We start from the raw sequence: 17,278 nt of genomic DNA on the forward strand, positions 1-17,278 counted from the left end.
ATTCCCAAGCTGCTTTATATGCCTCACATTGGTGGTTCACAATCAGATTTCTGGTTGTCACCATCATGAATGGAAGGATAAAAATTCAGTGACAAGTTATGAAATGTTACATCTGCTCAAAAAGGTAGAACGACCAGCCAAAACCAACGTGTCAAAGAAATGTGTAAAACAGCTCCAGATTTAGCCAGATCCAGCACAAGCCAGGCCTATATTTGAAAGCTGCACTGGTGCAGATGTTAGTAGGTGTATGAATAAAGGATGGGAAGACTGTACCACCAGTTTACATATCCATGGTAACTAAGAGGAACTCCTGAGAAAAGGAGCTGTGAGATGGGGAACAAAGAATTCTTTTCCCCTTTGAGGGCTAAACAGCTCACACCATCTAGTGAGATTATTTAGGCTGAGGACAAGTGCATCTCTGTATTGTAAGAGCAACAAGGAAAAGAGAACAACACAGCACCTTCAGTCCTCAGAGGGCTTGTCTAGCCTGCACTGCAGTCCATGTCCCTGCATGTTCCCACCTCTTGTTCCATCTAGGCTCAAGTTGATGCAAGCACACCCAGTGGCCATTGAAACAGCCCATTATAATACACATAATACAGTACAGTACCCAAGGCATACACTGCCTGGGTTGGGATGTGAAGACTACAGAGAGGAACAATGGCCTTCTATGCAGCTCTCAGCATCCACCATTTAGGCACCAATCACAGAACCATTTAGGCTGAAGAACATCTTAGAGGCCATCAAGTCCAACTGCTAATCTAGCACTGCCAAGCACCATTTCCCTCTGTGTGCATGAGTACGCTCTGAATACATTTATGATGACACAACTGCATCAGCTCTAGGCTGGGTTTTACAATTTTTACTGATTCATGACTAGCCATAAAAGTTCTATTACTATTGAAGGACAATGTCCAGAGGAAGCATGAGCAATTTCAAAAGAATTAAAAAGCCAAAACTCCATGCAACACAAAGTGATACCAGTGTTCTCACACATGTACCATGACTCAAATAATTCAAAGGGCAATCACTTGAGTTCCCAAGTGCTCTGTGTTCCTCAAACAACACTCACAGAACTGCCATCTATGTCCATTTCCTTACAGCCATCATTGGAGCAGGAGGGCAGTACTACCACCAGCACTGAGCTGAGCCCATCTGGCCTGGATTCTGGGTGCCTGCATGCAGAACTGCCAGGCAGAAGTCAGACAGAAGAGAAGAAATAGGCACCCTCTTTCGTGCTACTGTACATAACCTCTGAAGCAAAAGGATACAAATACAGTTTCTTTTAATACAGTTTCTTTTAATAATCTCCTTTTCTAATTCTCCTGCCCCTGCTGCAATTTTTAGTTTTAGGTATGTGGGTCCAATTCTCCAGCTTATTTCATGTCCAGGTTTTTCTTGGGTTTTACTAGAGGCAAGAGAGACTGATATCAAAAAGAAAGGGGAAATAGAAGGAAAATTGAGGAAAATAAAGCCTTCACATACCCAGAAAGTAATCTTAACATCCAAATAGAAGCAGAAAAGTTCCTTCTTCTTCTTCTTCTTAAATATATCTTCTGTTTCCAAGCTATACTAACTACATGGTAGGTTTTTAAATAATCTGTTTTAAAATAAGTTGGGTGTGATCTAGTTACTAAATATTGCAGGATTTGATTTGATAACTACACAGCAGAGCAAACTACTTTCCTAATCCAGAATAAGATGTAAAATTCTACAATGCCTTTAAGAAAATGGGATTTAAGTACCTTTTATTTTTTCCAGAGGTAAGCCCAGGAAAAAGTAGTTTTCTATTTTAGTTGGTTTTCAAAGTCTTAGAAATGACAGTTGCACGTAAACAATTTACATCTTCATTTTTACAGCTACATGAAATCAGCATTGACTTATGCAGCACACAATGTCTTTATTTCTTGATTAACTTCCCTTCATGTTTTCACTGTAAGCCAGTGATATTTTATTAGACATAATAGTGATACTTGTATTAATTTCCTTCATTATACTCTGTCACTCATAGCTTTGGCAGATGGTGTAACTTTTTAGGTCCTTCAAGTGAGGGGACAAAAGGATGAATAACTTGGAATGGTGTAACTGGAGTCCACCCCACACACAAGAGGCAGGTTGGTTACAGCTCCCCAATGAACTTTGGTTCTGACACACTCAGCCTTATGCTTTGACTCAGCAAAGTAAATAATGCTCTTTGCAAGCAGTCTGCACAAAATTGCCAGGGCGTTATGGTTTAACAAACAGCATCTTATCAGGCATTACACATCCAATGTAATTAAGACATTTATAAACTGAAATGGTCTCACCCAGTATTTGGCAATTTCCTCTTCGTAAGCAAAGTGGCTGAGTAATAAGAAACATCACACAGACTACCTAAAAGTTGAGGATTATTTTGATAATGAACCTTTTCATGTAAGTAGATCATTTGCATGTTCCTATCACAGTAGCACTGTTACCTTCACTAGCAAATGGCTTTTGCTTCCTTACCCTAAACTTTTAAAGCAGATACTGTCTCCAGATCACTACAAACTGTACAGATTGTTATGGAGTAAAAAGTTTTAATAACATCACAGCAGACTCTTGGGCTGAGCTAGTATAAGCACTCAGCTTCAGTCTAATTCTAACAGCCAAATAAACAGTTAGGATGATGCTCAGTGCTATTGGAAATTCCAGCCACATTCCTTACCAAAGACTGGACTGAGAAAACAAAATGGTGCAATCACTTATAAATACAATGAATAAAACTAGATTGGTCACTTTTATTTTGCCCTATGCTTCAGAAATAGAGGCTATTAAAATAACAACTAGTCAGATACAAAAAGCTAGGAGGAAATGAGACTCTATATGATGGAAATACAGCTGACAAGTGCAGTGCTGTGTAGGAGCAGATGTGGTTGAAAAAACAATGAAATACTTTTCAGCAGAATTTGCAAGTTTGTTTTGTGGAGGTAGAACCAAGAAGCCCTTGCTGGAGGTTCTCACACCACCATCCACAGATCCAAAGTACCTAGGAGCTCAGCAGGAGGTTGAGATGTACCTATCTGCACACATGGTCCTCTCATCTTGTGACTCAGCTACAGCTTGTGACTTTCATTCAGAATAAGAAGGCAAAGCAGCTGAGCTGGTTATTAAACCAGACTGTTGAAGCAATGTAAGTAAAAACTAAGAATCTGATTTAAAACTCTAATTGTCACTATGTTGCTTTGACTAACGAACTCGTGACACCAGGTTCATTGCAAGAGTTGCAGAGAATATTTCAAGAAAACTGACCAAAAATTGTTGTGTATACATGACAATTTACTGTGCTCTCTGCTCACAGAATCATTTCATATCAGATTCGCAGGATTAGCTATTGCTAAAAACATCCTCTCACTGTAAGAAAGGTGATGGAAACAACCTCTTTACTCTAGAGGAGACAGCACTTCCTTAAAGTACTCCATCAGAGTCCAAATAAAAACACTCATACGCTTGTGCTAACCGTGTTGAGTTACACAAGCACTGGTAACCAGTTTAAAGAGCATAATTTTGTCAAAACAGCAGGCTAGCTACTATTATCCTTCTGTATAGTGCAGACTCAATGCAAATGTCAGAGGAGCCAGACTGTTTACTCAGTTCAGGTATTTCTGAAATGGACTGACCTTCAGTGTCATAAAACTTTGCCTGTTCAAGGGTTGAAGCCCACTTGGGGACCCTGGATTATCAGATATGCAGTGGTATATTATTACAAACCCATGATTTCAACTTGTTTCTAGGAAAGAAATATACTTGTTTTCCTCCTATCATCTTCCACTGTTAAATTTCAAGTTAATAACCCCTTGTTGCAACTGGTTTAAGCATTACTGAAGCAATTCAAAGCAAGAGTAAAATGCAACAGAGCTTCCTTATCCAAGGACATAATGAAAGCAACAGAATCATTATCTATATATATAGATAGATAGATAGATAGATAGATATATATCTATATCTATCTATCTATCTATCTATGCATGGCAAATCCAAAGGAGCAACTGATGTTCTGGGGCAGAGAGGTGTCCCTTAAGATTGCTATCACAAATGCAGGTATTGGTATGGCAGAGATGTTTCTCTGCAAAAGAAGAAAGCAAAGAAGGAGAAACTCTGCAGGGAAAACAGCAGCGAAGGCTGCAGAAAGTCTGAGTGAAAGCAAGAATAGTCATTGGAAAAAAATTCCTAAAAAGGGGTAATAATAGAGCACCACTTCACTGGGGGCAGAACAAAGTAGAGAGTGATGCTCAGAGAAGCCTCCCTTCTCTTCAATGAATTCTCCTTCATCCATGGAATCAAGGTTTCTTTGGGGTTTCGTTTTTAATTACCAGGATTGTATCTGCCTTCATCATCAGATTAACATTAGCCAAAAGCCTGGTTTTGACCTAAGTTTTGACAGCCTCAGATCTCAAGTGAATCCAGGGACACAACCCAATTCTGACCTTGCAGCAGATCCTGTCTTGCCCACATATGGCTTTTCACATACACTACACTGTGATCTCAAATGCCCGCGCAAAAATGGGAGCAGCAGCAGATCGACTTTCAGGTGGCTTTTGTTGATTTCTTTCACAGCTGTGGGAAGAATTAACACTGGCACAGAAGAAAGAGAAGCAAGAGAGCCTGTTCTACAGCCAAGAGGGCACAGACAGGACAACAGCTCTGCAGCCCACCAAACCACAGGACCCTGTGCTCGCAGGCTCCCTTCTCCTGTGCTGAACTCCATCCAGTTTTCCCAGGAGCCATAAAGCTCCTGACTGTACTCTGCACCCAGCTTACCAGACACATTCCCTTCGCACCATCACGGCACCCAACACGACGCTCCTCCAGACACATTTGGGGGTACCTCAGAAATTTTGTCCAGCACACAGAAGGAGCTGATTTCCTGAAGTCCTTTCAGCTTCTCTGCTGACTGCACTATGTGCCACTGTTTCTCAAAACTAATCTGCTGCTTCAGAGAAACACAAAACTTATGAGAACATGTCAATTCATCCACGATATACGCTCCTCTACAAATATGTAACACAGATTGGAACTGACATTCAAGATGACCCACACCCTATATAAGCCTCACAAAAACTGCCTAGTTATTCACTTTTCCAGCTTGGCAAACTAAGCCTCCATACTCAGTGTCAAGCTAAAACATTTGTTAAAATAATTCTTGGCTTCCTTCCACTCCAAACAAATTCATCAGACAGATATTTCAAGTCATTTTTGACTCAAGCAAGCAGAAGTAGGAAGGTACAAAAGTAGAAATGTAGGAGCCTTCATTCATTAGAACATGACTTTTTTTTTGGTACACCTTTCTCTTCCACATAAGGATAATGGAAGGTTTTGGCTATTTTTGAGGTCACTGTCTCCAATTAAGAGAAATGCATGAGGTTTAAACAAATCAGACAACCGTGGAACAATTTTAATCCCTGAATGAATAAATCCCTTGGGGGACGTGGCTGCAGAGAAATCAATGGGCAATTCTATTAAGCCTTAACAGCAAATAAGGCACAATCTGGCTTCTACAATGAACCTCAAAGCCACAGATCCTGTCATAAGAATTTATCACATTTGTGTGATCAGTCATCAGTGTACCGAGTCCGATTATATCCAGAATATCTTCTGCTTACAGCAGCTGTTGGAACAGTGGTGTACTAGACCATCTTTGAGTAATCTTACAGCAAAAGAAAAGACAGAAATAAGTGTTAGCTGGGTGAACACTCATTTGTTCCAGTGAACTCCTACTCTTGCCGGCACCCTGCTGCCCACTGACCTTACTTCCAGCCCCAGAGTGTAAAGAGAAGTGTGAGCTGTGACTGTGAGAAAACTGGCATTTGCTCCCACAGCCTTTCCCAGCAACACATAAATGACCTCCTTTGCCCTACACACTGGAAGTGCTCTCTCTAGCTGTGGGATCAAACACGAATCATTCATACCATGCTATAAAAGTCCACAGACTAGCACAGAAAATAGAACTGTGCTTGAAAAAAATCATCAAAACAGAAGACACAATTTCCCCTCCCCTTCAATATACCTAAATGCTCACCTACTGACACCTGCCAGAGTAAGGACAAAATCACTTTGCTTGATGTGTTTGATGCAGCCTAGCCCATATCCAGGAGCCTCTGCCTGAGGCTGCATCTGCTGTTATAAGTGAAACACTCTCAGGACTGTTCTGTGGCACCGGGGACAATGCTTGAAACCAGACTGCTAAACTCTCATGATCTTCAGTAGAGGTTGACTACATCCACTGCGCTTGTTGCAAACCATCACCAGACTATCCAACCATGACTGCGTCCAGGGCTGTTCCAACAACCCAAGATCAATGACAGCCTGACCCAGCAACATTTCCTGCACTCTTCAGTGGTTCAGATGCAGCTTCCCAGTCCACCTATCTGAATTGCTCAGATCTGTAGCATGTCCAAGGCACAGGGCAGTGCCATCTTTGCTCACAGAATCAAATTCCCTTTCCTTGAAATCAGGGTATGTGAACAAGGAAAAAGGGTGAAAATGACACACATACAGCTGCTACCCAGACATGTCTGCACACTGCAGACATGGCACAGCCAGTGCTCACAAGTTCAGAAGTACTCCCTACAAGCACCCACTCTTCAGATAAATAGTTATTGAGGGTCAAGTTTTTACAGCCTTTAAATACCTAAAAATAGAGATGGGAGCCATCACTTCTTGCCGTGAATAGGAATCATTATCCAATAAGATGCACAGCAAGAATTTGAGGTTAGGTGTCTCCTTCCTGTTGCAGTTGACTGGGATTTGTCTCTGAAGATGTTAAAAGCTTCTGTTTTGAGTGTGATGCCTTTGTTATCTCTTTATATTAAAGTACAATGTCTCTAATTCATTACACTGGCTTATGAAAGAAAGAAATAATACAGACAAGTGTTTTTCTCCCTCTGCTGGGTAAAAAAAAATAACATCTGTGTATTTCAGCTTTGCAACCTTGCTTCATGTCTATCTCTGAGCAAACAAATTGAAGTCCTGTGGAAGCTGCTTAGGTAAATTTCAACACTACCTGGTAGTGTGAGACACAAGACAGGCAGAAATAGTTAAATAGTTTAATTCACACTGGTTTGCCATCTGGTCAAAGAGGTTTTGTAGACATCATCAAAAAAAGAGAACCTTAAGTCATTCAAATAATTTTCACAGTGACACTGTTTTCCCCCAGCATCGTTTCACTGATGCAAGTCACCCAGAACTCTGTAATCTGCACAGTCAGTTTGAAACACTGACATATACCAAGCACCTCACTTTAAAAAAAAAAAAAAAACCACAATATGGAAGCAGAGCACTCTTCACCAGTTGGTCCAGTAGCAATTAAACAAACTGAGTTTACAATCTGCACCATACTTCATCTCACAATAAGATTTGAAAAAGAGCTAGGCTACAAGATTAAATAAAAACAAATCTATACTTGTGCTCCCATGATTTTGTATCAAATAACTTTTGAGAGAAGTACATATATAATTCAATATTTGAGAGCAGTAAGCTCTACAGTATCTTATAAAACAGGCTGCTGAGGAGCAAGAAAGCCATGGACCAGACACAGCCTATGACTTCACTTTGATAATTTTGGAATGAGTGATTTGAGGGGAATGCATTAGTACAAGAAAAAAACTGAATCTGTGCCCTGCCAAATGGGTCTGACAGCTCTCCCTGGGCTGCAGGGGAAAAAATTCTCATTTCTCCTATAAACCAATACTAGGAGAAAATTATGGCACACAGCTGATTGGCACAAGAAGCTGCTCCTCATTAACAGTTTCTATAAACCTTAATGGCAAGTAAGAGGGACAAAAGTAAAAATGTTCTCCTCCTTATTTTAAAAACAGATTTCTTTTTCAAAGTTAACTTAGAAGTATTCATGTTTGGAGCTACATCCAAAATACCTGAAATGGGCTCCCTTTTCATAGACTGTTGAGTACTCCTCTCCATTAAAAAATCAACCTTTACTTCATCCACCTTCAATGTCTCAAAGACATTAGCCACCTAGGACAGGACACTTAATAAAGTACACTAACTTGTCTTTCTTCAAATACTCCTTTTTAAAATCCTCACACAACAGTCCTAATGAGAATAGCATTTTCTTTTTCTTGCTTGGATTATGTGCCAGTGTGGCAAAATTCAGCTACCACTAATAGCTTGAATGCACCAAGCAAGATATTGAAAAGGATCTCTGCAAGTCTGCATGTTCATTCATGTTCACAGAAGTGACATCACACAGATTAAGAGACTGATTGACATATTTTAACTGTTTGCTTAAATGATTATAAACTCCAGGTTTCTTATCTCCTCTTTTTGTTTCACACTGTCTTATATATTTGTTCATGACATGCTGTTGAAGAAACTAAGGACTGATTTCTCTTTGGCATTAAATAAACTCTATTTTATTATGATGCTGCCACCTATAGTCTTTCTGAATGTCACACTACCTCTGCACAGTTTTGATTTTCATTTAAATTTCTAAAAATTACATTGTTTATCTTTTGCTAAAACTTTCAACATCACCCCACCCAGCAAGAAAAACAGCGAATAAAATGTTTGAGGGGACATGCTTTTGTCATCTTTCCTCTGTCATTTCCAGCCCCACTAAGTAATCTCCCCAGTTTTGGATACTCTGATGTTCTCTGATGAAGAGACTGCTTTCAGAAGGTCTGAGAAGAACAGGTGACTCTGAGGTGAATATCTATGAAACCAGCATGAATGGTTCCTTTCAAACACCAGAGAGCATGCCTGAAAACACTACACAACCAGCTTACAGTGCAGAAGATAGGATGGAAATCAGATCTAAAGTTTCTGTGAGGCCTAAAAGAGAACTTTCCCCAGATACTCCCATATATACTTCATTCATGCTTTACTGTACTCTGATTAGGACCACTAAGCACAGACATTAATTCTCATCCTCTCCTGATGCTTTTCTGTCCCATAGTTTTCTGAAGCTAACATCAGTAAGTGAAAATCAGACTTCAAACAGACCAGGCATCCATGCCTTCCACTGCAGAGCAACACACAAAGTGATGTGGATCTGGAATCTCCCCATCCTGTAGCCCTACCACTTGAGACCTAAGCCATGGGGATGTTTTGCACAGTGCTCCTACCTATGAAACTGTCAACTCTATGGTGATGCATGGAACACCACTACACTGTGGTAGTGTGTTGTTAAGTTTCTTGTGTTATTCCCCCAATTTATGTATTGTTCTCCCCTATTATGTGTAAAATGGGTTCGTTCCCCCAGTTTTTCCCGCCAGTGCTAGCCTGTCAGCTAAGTTGCTATAGTAACCGCTATTCATAGTTGCCGATATGTAATTGCTCCTCCCCTGGTTTCCCTTATAAGTTGTTTCCTCCCTGTCCAGTCAATCACTCCCTTCCTCCTCCCAGGTTTCGAGAACCTTCTCCTCTCTGGAGATGGTAGTTGGCTGGGGTCCCAGGACACCTCCTTTACCTTTTGATTATTGGTCTCCATGGAGTGTCAGTTCTGTGAAGTTCATCCCCTCACCTTTCCCGATTGGCTCCGCCTGTACCCACCCCCCCTCCTTTATAATCCTGTTTTCACCCCCTATGAAAAGAATTTTTTCCCGGTTGGTTTCCCGGTGTTTGGATCCGGCATCACCTTCAATAAACCGATGTTTAACCCCCGGGAAATGGTCAGCTCCGTTCCTCTCCTATACCAGCGATGTACGCCAGTCCGCAGCCAGCACAGCCCGAGGCCATCAGACGCCGAAGGGTGCTGGCCAGGAATTGCAGAGGGGCGTTGGCCTTTCGCCCTCAGCTAGTCAGACTCTAAACTTCGGGCCACATATGTTCTCCTCCGCACTACACCAACTCAAAAGGCCTGTAGCTGCAGAAATTTGTTCTTCTTCAAGGAATGGAATTAGAAGGACAGATAGACAGATCATACATCTGTCCCTCCTTAACCTCCAATTTGTCCCAGGACCTATGGAAACTCTTGGTGTCTCCATGGTCAGCTGATGCAGTACAACTCCTGCATCTGCCCAACCCCCCCAATGCCTTGAAAAAACCTTAGTGATACCGATTCCAGTATTAAGGAAACAATGCCACAGCTGTTAGATTAAAAGAGCTACTAATTTTGATGGCATACAGTGCCCTGAGTCCTTTAAGTTCCACATTATATTGTATTTATAGCTTCTTTGTTCAGTTCTAGAATATTTTCCATTTTAGGAAGGAAAGAAATCTACTCAAGAATCAAACAAACCCCATAATTCTAAAATACAGGCAGCTGATTGCATTGTATTAGACAATGAGTTAGAAGATGAAGCAGTTCCTTTGTTATATCCTACTTCTCTTTAAATAGCAGAATTGCCAAAGCTGTTGTGATAAAAGAAGAATGACATGGAGAATGAGAACTGTGTAATCTTCCCATCTCACTCACCACTTTAAGATACAAAGAAGTAAAAAAAAAAAGCTACCTGTCTCCATTGCCCAGAACTTTAATGTGCTGCAGATAAAAACAAACAAACCAAAACACACTGAGATTTTAGCTTTTCAGGGATGCAATATTAAACAAATTCATTAAAAATAAATAGACTTTTAAAAAAATAAACTCCTTTTCTGTAAAAAAAAAAAGAAAAAAAAAAGGAAAAAAAAAAGGGACAAAAAGCAGAGCGATTGTGTATTTTTATCCACAGAACAAACAAACCATTTATGGTGACTGTATCTTAGCAGTGCAAGCTGAAGCACTCCTTATAACTGTGTACTCTCAGGCATGTCTTGCCTGTAAACTCAGACATTATCCCTAAAATCATTTAGTGTTTCCATAAAAGAAAAAGTTGTGCTGTCAAGTACTGTCAAGAAATTTTCCTTGAAGGACTCTTTTCAAAGCTCTTTCTGTCTTAACTTAGCAACAAACTTCAGCAGAGAAGCAGCTGGCAGAGGACAGCACTGAAGGTGTGTGCCAGCTTGTACACATGAAGGTTTTCCACACTCCAGGAGCTGACTGATGGAGGCTGCTCTGAAGCAGCTGGGAGCATGGAGAACCACAGGCCTGAGAGTTCTGAGAAACAAAATGCAGTGGAAAAAACACCAAAGAAATCAGTGTCCTGTTTTATCTCATTCTCTTTGAACATCAACAGGCTGGCTAACAAACCATTTACTCTAAGTAAATATTCTAGTAATTGCAGTTCACTAGACTCATTCAAGGTCATGAAGAGTCAATGGTGATAAACGGCTAAAAAGTCCCACTTCATCTCTTATACCTGTTTTGATGCATATTTCTCTAAGTCCTTGATTTAATCTTTCTCTTGATTATTTCAAAATTTGTCAGAATTTAAGGCATCACCAATGTCTACAGTGAAATTTGCTCCCAAGGTGCATTTCAAAAGTGCTGCACAAAAGCAGATACACCATCTGCTGTTTAAAGTGTTCCAAGACAATTTTCTGTTCCATTCCTGCAACTACTGGATAAGCCACTACTGCCAAGAGGAATTCTGTTGACTCCCTTTGAGGCTATATAGAGTACAGGCATCAGGAGTAATAGGACTTGCAAGAGGTATAAAAACAGTAAAATGGTACCCTTGAAATTAAGACAATGGTTATTTAAGTCTGAGCTTCACTAGAAGCATCACTGCTGATAGTTTTCACAGAAACATCTATTAATACATTTACACTCTGCTCCCAGACTGCTGTCTGCATTTTCCCAGAGACCAGCAGACCCAGTTGCTTGGCTTTGAGCTGCCAAGACTTTTAGTTTCATCCTGTTATAACTCATCAAACAGATGTAGGCATTTTACACTCAGAATTCTACAACCCACTATGTGCACTCTTTATAGACACCAAAAAATTGAGTACTCCAGAATTCCTGTACTGATTGTATTGTTTACTTTTATGTTTAATTTCAAAACTTTCCATTTTAAATGTATTTCAGAGCAGCTAGACTCTTATATTGCACTGTTATATTACACTCACATCTACCTCCAAAAAGTTAATCAAATTTGATACTGTATCAGGAAGACCTTTCCATTAATGAATTTATGAGATGACACAGATTTAATGAGCCTGTCTTAGCTTAACCCTCTTCATGTGTAGTGTGGAAGGAGAGAGGCTGCAGTATCACACTGAGAAGCCACTGGGGAGGGATTTGTGGTCCAAGCTTATCAAACCCAAATAATTCTGAGGGAGTTCTGCTGACTTGAGGATGAGCAGCAATGCACAGAAATGCTTTGGTACAGATAAAGCCATCTTCCTTAAGTGACAACATCCATGAATGGATGTTTCACTGCAATAAAACAGGCAGGTAAATGGTCTCCTTTCCTGACATTTTTGCACAGACCGTCCCTTTAATAATACAGAACCATAAATCTTGCAGTAAGAGAAGACTGTATATTTAATATCTTGGATAAATTACATTTTATGACTGAACTTCATCTCTCTTGTGATTGTTAACTTTCTTCCAGTATATGCACAGCTGAGAAAAGAAGCAGCTTTTCCTAAGAATATCTTACAATCTTGGCATGTACAGCCTTCATTCTATTGCCTTCCAACAAAGATCCCCATGCTCAAGTGGATGGCCTTTATTTTGGACTTCAACAAACAAGACATATTCAGTTCATCAGCATCTACAATTGCAGAAAGGCACTTGTAGGCTTCTGTAACAAAAAGATACATGAACTGTACATTGCTGGGTAAATACTACATTTAATGGCCAAAGCCTGAGCTTGCTGTTATGAAGCAAGACCACAGAGAAGAAAACTGATGGATTCCAGCTGTGCAGGGCACTGCACAAGAGATCTGTGACATAGTGACAACAGACTTCAGAGTCACTTTCTGCACAGTGAGTGCTCTCCAGGTCCCTCTCCACAATGTGTGTTGGTGACACTCTCCAGTCAAAGACCAGTTGTGCTTGCAACACACATCTGAAATCAAGAGTGGAACAGATGGCCTGTGAAACACTGACCATTTATTAAACCTTCACACAAAACAGGGAGAATTTATCCATGTATTGTTAGACATTGATGATTTCACTGTTGTCCTGGTGAATCTGAAATGCAGTTTTGCTACTGCAATAAATATTTCCCTGAGATATTTCCATAATTCAATCCTATTTGCAGTTTCTCGGTAACAGTTCAGGGCCAGTCCTTCTTATTTAGGAGTTTTTTCCTCATGACTATAAACTCTGAGGCTACCAGCCAAGTGCTGTACAGCTGTTAATGTCCTGCACGACAGAGAGGACAGCAGAGGCTGTCAGCACCACCACAGGCTGAGTGGGAGCAGAACCTTTCCTACCTTTCCTCTGTAGAGCTCAATGGCAGGCAGCACACACTCGTGTTCCCATCCACTGCCTTAAAGCAACACTGCCAGGTTGGCTGGGTTTTTTCCAAGAGAAGAATTAGACCCTATACACCCAGAAGCACATGCTAAATAAAACACTTTTTAATTAAAAACACAGCAGAATTTAAGTTCACAAGGTCTCTGTGAAAGCAAAGAAACATGACCTTCTACTTTCTCTAAACTCTGACGTCTGTACATAGACAAACTAATTACCCATCACTATAAACAACCACAGACAGTTCCTACCTCGTCACTGGATAAGCTTAAATGCACCTGCTCCCTTTCCTTTAATGATAAGCCAACTCCTACCCTGAAAACGCCTTCTTTCAATGATTAAAGAGCTACAAGACAAGTGCCAGCAATAAAGTAACATTTTTTTTTCTTCAGTAATCTAATCTTTGCCCTGTAGAAACTGCTGATGAGAGCTCAGTTCCACTTAAAATTTACATAAAAACAATCCATATCATGTTGCATGGAAAATGACTGTTGCCCCAGTGTTTATTGGCATGGTGATACCAAGACTGACAAATTATTCTGATGCAAGAAATGATGTACAGCCTTGTATCCGCATCAAACAGGCTTTGATGCATGGTTGCTATTTTTGGAAGGTAATGATCTGTGAGTGGTAAAGCAAATGAACTTCTTAATGATGACAAATACAGAGAATGTACAGTACTGAGTAGAGAACATGATGTCCAACCAAAGAAAGATTTATGGGAGATAGTTATGGTACCTAAGATTTATAACGGCAAAATAAGAGAACAGGAAAAGCTTCTGGAAGATCTTGTGTGTCTACCTGGAATAACAATTTACTTTCAGACAAAGGATGGAGTGTACAGTCCACTGCATGCTTTCAGCTGATACTAACATTGCTTTGGTACTTATACACATATAAAGTGTAAGACATGCATTACTTTATCCAATTTAAATACTATTTTAAAAGCTATAGAGAAAAAATTAGGTTTTTAACTAGCATGAAAATATGCATAGCAATTAGTGTTTATATTGTTGGGGTTTTCCTAAAAACTTCTCTTTATATATGGGGTGGTTTTCAGCTAATGGTATAGCAAAACTGGCAAGGTAATATTTTCATAACTAAACTTTCATTGTGCTCTTAAATGGCTTTGAATTGAAGAGATTACTGTACAGTAACCTAAGATCCATTAGTGGCAAATAAAATTCAATACGTTAAATATACTATAGACAGTAAAGTTTGTCAACAGAGGCTAGCATAATAATGAAAACAATGCATTTGTGGTATTTCAGGTCTCACGTCTGAAAATACATTAAAGAGATGGAAAAGTCTTTCAATTTACGGCTAATTTCAGGGTAGAGGATCAGTGATCATTTTGAGAGACATTTGAGGAATGGGAGAGGAAAAGCCACAGCCTTTAGGGCAAGAAAGCACTGCCTGCTGAGCTCGGCCTTGCTGCGGGGAGCCGGGCTGGTGGGAGCGCAAGGCTGCTCACCTCAATGCAATTCACACCTTCGGCAAAGCCGGACCGCCGGCCGCAAGCACTGCGTACACGGAAACCCGTGTCCCGCTAGGTACGGGTGGCCTCCAAATTAAGCGCCTGTTTTACTTCAGGTTCAGCGTCTCCCGTCGCTGTGCTCGCAGACAAACAGCCTCCGGACAAGGCGCGGGGAAGGGAGCGAAGCCCGCCCAGCCTCCCCCGACGGCAGCGCCCGCGGCTCGGCCCGAGGAGCCGCTCGCTGCCCGCCGGCTCCCGCTCTGCCTCACTCACCTGCAGCCCGTGAGGGGCGGCGCGGCCCTCGGCGGCCCGGGGCGGCGGCACGGCGGTGCCGGCAGCGAGGAGCGGCGGTGCCGGGCGGCGCGGAGCCATGCGAGCCGCGGACCTGCCGCCACCTGCCCGCCGGCCTGCCCGCTCCGCCCCGGGCCCGCCGCCACCTGCGGCCCAGGGCCCGCCCGCGGCCGCGGGGCCAAAGGCGAGGCGAGCCCGCGGCGCTGCCCGGGCAGGGCGGGGTGCGGCGCTCAGGTGGTGCCACCTCGGCAAGGCATGACCGAGTCACCGGGCCAAGCGGGGGTGAGCAGGAGCGGCCAGGCACTGAGAAAGGGCGATTTCAACACCGCAACTTTCCGCCTCGGCTTTTCTTTCCCCCTTCGCCTACCCTAAGTGGCTTAAGGTAGCGATGAGCCATTTCCAGGTTATGTTCTCGAGCGAGTGTTGGAGGTGGCGGGGCAATTGCAGCACGTAGCTGCAGTCAGGATCCTTGCGGTGGTATCTGGTGAAAGGCTTTGGCTGAAGGTGCTTGCATCTATGAACTGTAGTGCCCTTGGGTCTTCAAATGGGGCGTTTCAAGCTCAGCTTCTATGCTAGAGGTGAGAAAGGAAGGCTGGGCCAACTGACTGCAAGAACTGACCAAAATAATACCGGGTAGTTGGTTCCCCACTTCAGCATCTTATGTATTTTAGTAAACTTCTCTCAAACTTGTGAGTTCTGGTTTCAACATGAGCACTTATTTTTACTTTTTTTTTTTCCCTAAGGAGTGTCTCCCGTATAGTCAGTGAGTCTGAGGACAGCACTTTTGCATAGAAAATACAGGTGTTCCCTGATAAATGAATGAACACCACGCCACACTGACTTGCAGTCCAAGGTAAAAGCATTAGAGTGAAAAATGCTGTGGAGGTTGCTTGTTTCTTAGGGCACTGATAAGGGAGCCAGAAATGAAAATGGAAAGCTGGTGCACACTGACTCAGTCTTAAAATGAAAAATCATTTCAACACTACTTCCAGAGCAGTCACTGTGGGTCAAAAAAGAAATTCAATTATAGGTTTTATTTCTGCCAAGTAGCATTGTTTTAAAAATATTAATGCTATACTGGCAGAAGTGATTTTATAAAATATTTCTATGTGTAGGAAAGACATACCCTCATGTAAAGCAAATCTGAGAAGTACATTGTTCACTTGCTGGGTTGCACTGCAACTCTGACAACAAAGACGTTTTCTGCTCTGTGTACTCTATATAATTGCTTGGGTGTAGGCTGCATTCAAGATAAAAAATGTTTGTTCTTCTCCCACCTCAGGAAATAAAAGCACCAAAAATACAACATAGATGAGAAGTACAAGATAGGAAATTTAAAACTAAGCTTAGACTTCTGCATCTGCTAAATTAAAATAATTTTAAAATAAATTAAAAATAATTTAAAATTTAAAAACTAATTTAAAAATAATTTATTAAACTGCTTCATGGATTTTAATAAAAATCAAATGTGGGACAGCATAAAGAAATTCAAATTACAGTATATTAGAAAATCAGGTTAAAAAAAACCATTGGAAGGGAACATCATTTCAGACCATACCTTTATATATAATGTTTTAATTACAAACTAATAATGTTTTTTCAAATTTTATTAATAAAAAATCTGATCCTTGAAATAAGATTATGTTTTGATATATTCAATCCAAGTGGAGTCATAAGAAAATTTTATCGATCTTATCAACCTCTTTTTCTTCTGTTTGGTAAGTGTCCAAAATGTAAAACTAACTGAAATATCTTTCCATGTGTTGAGATAACAGTGCATGTTAATACCACAAATCTATGTATGATTCATTCATCTTCATTTCACTTACTCCCTCTGCTGGGAATTAGCGTGAAAGTTCAGTGGATCAGAGGAAAGATCATTAAGAGTGCAACATACATTAAAAAGCCTCTTTTGCTTCTTTTAAAGATCACACTTCTTTACAGACTCTCCAGTGTGTACCAGTAAATCAATTTGCATTTCTTGTTGCAGGGCTATTCATTCCAAAATGATAAGGAAGGAGAAGCAAATTAACTACTTAAATATGGAATATATACTAAGTTTTTATGGGTTCTACTGTATCATTGTAACTGCCAGTATCAGAGATTAAATAAATATAGAAAAACAACTGAGTAACAGAACTGCTAAACCATACCTGATGCTGATGGCTGTGTTGCTAATACCCCACTGCCTACACTGTCACCAACAGGATTAGTTGGTCTGAGAAGAA

At 40.9% G+C, this 17,278-nt stretch overlaps 1 protein-coding gene across 1 annotated transcript in view; it reads right to left on the reverse strand.

Moving 5' to 3' along the window:
* The window catches only part of CRACDL (CRACD like), a 67,076-nt gene extending 51,877 nt beyond the window's left edge, over window positions 1-15,199 (reverse strand). The window contains exon 1 of the mRNA XM_074535785.1: window positions 15,033-15,199. The gene's annotated coding sequence lies outside the window, so the exon portion shown is untranslated. The remainder of the gene's footprint in view (window positions 1-15,032) is intronic.
* Window positions 15,200-17,278: the final 2,079 nt, after the last annotated feature.

Source organism: Zonotrichia albicollis, chromosome 2, assembly GCF_047830755.1.
Source record: "Zonotrichia albicollis isolate bZonAlb1 chromosome 2, bZonAlb1.hap1, whole genome shotgun sequence".
NCBI lineage: Eukaryota > Metazoa > Chordata > Aves > Passeriformes > Passerellidae > Zonotrichia > Zonotrichia albicollis.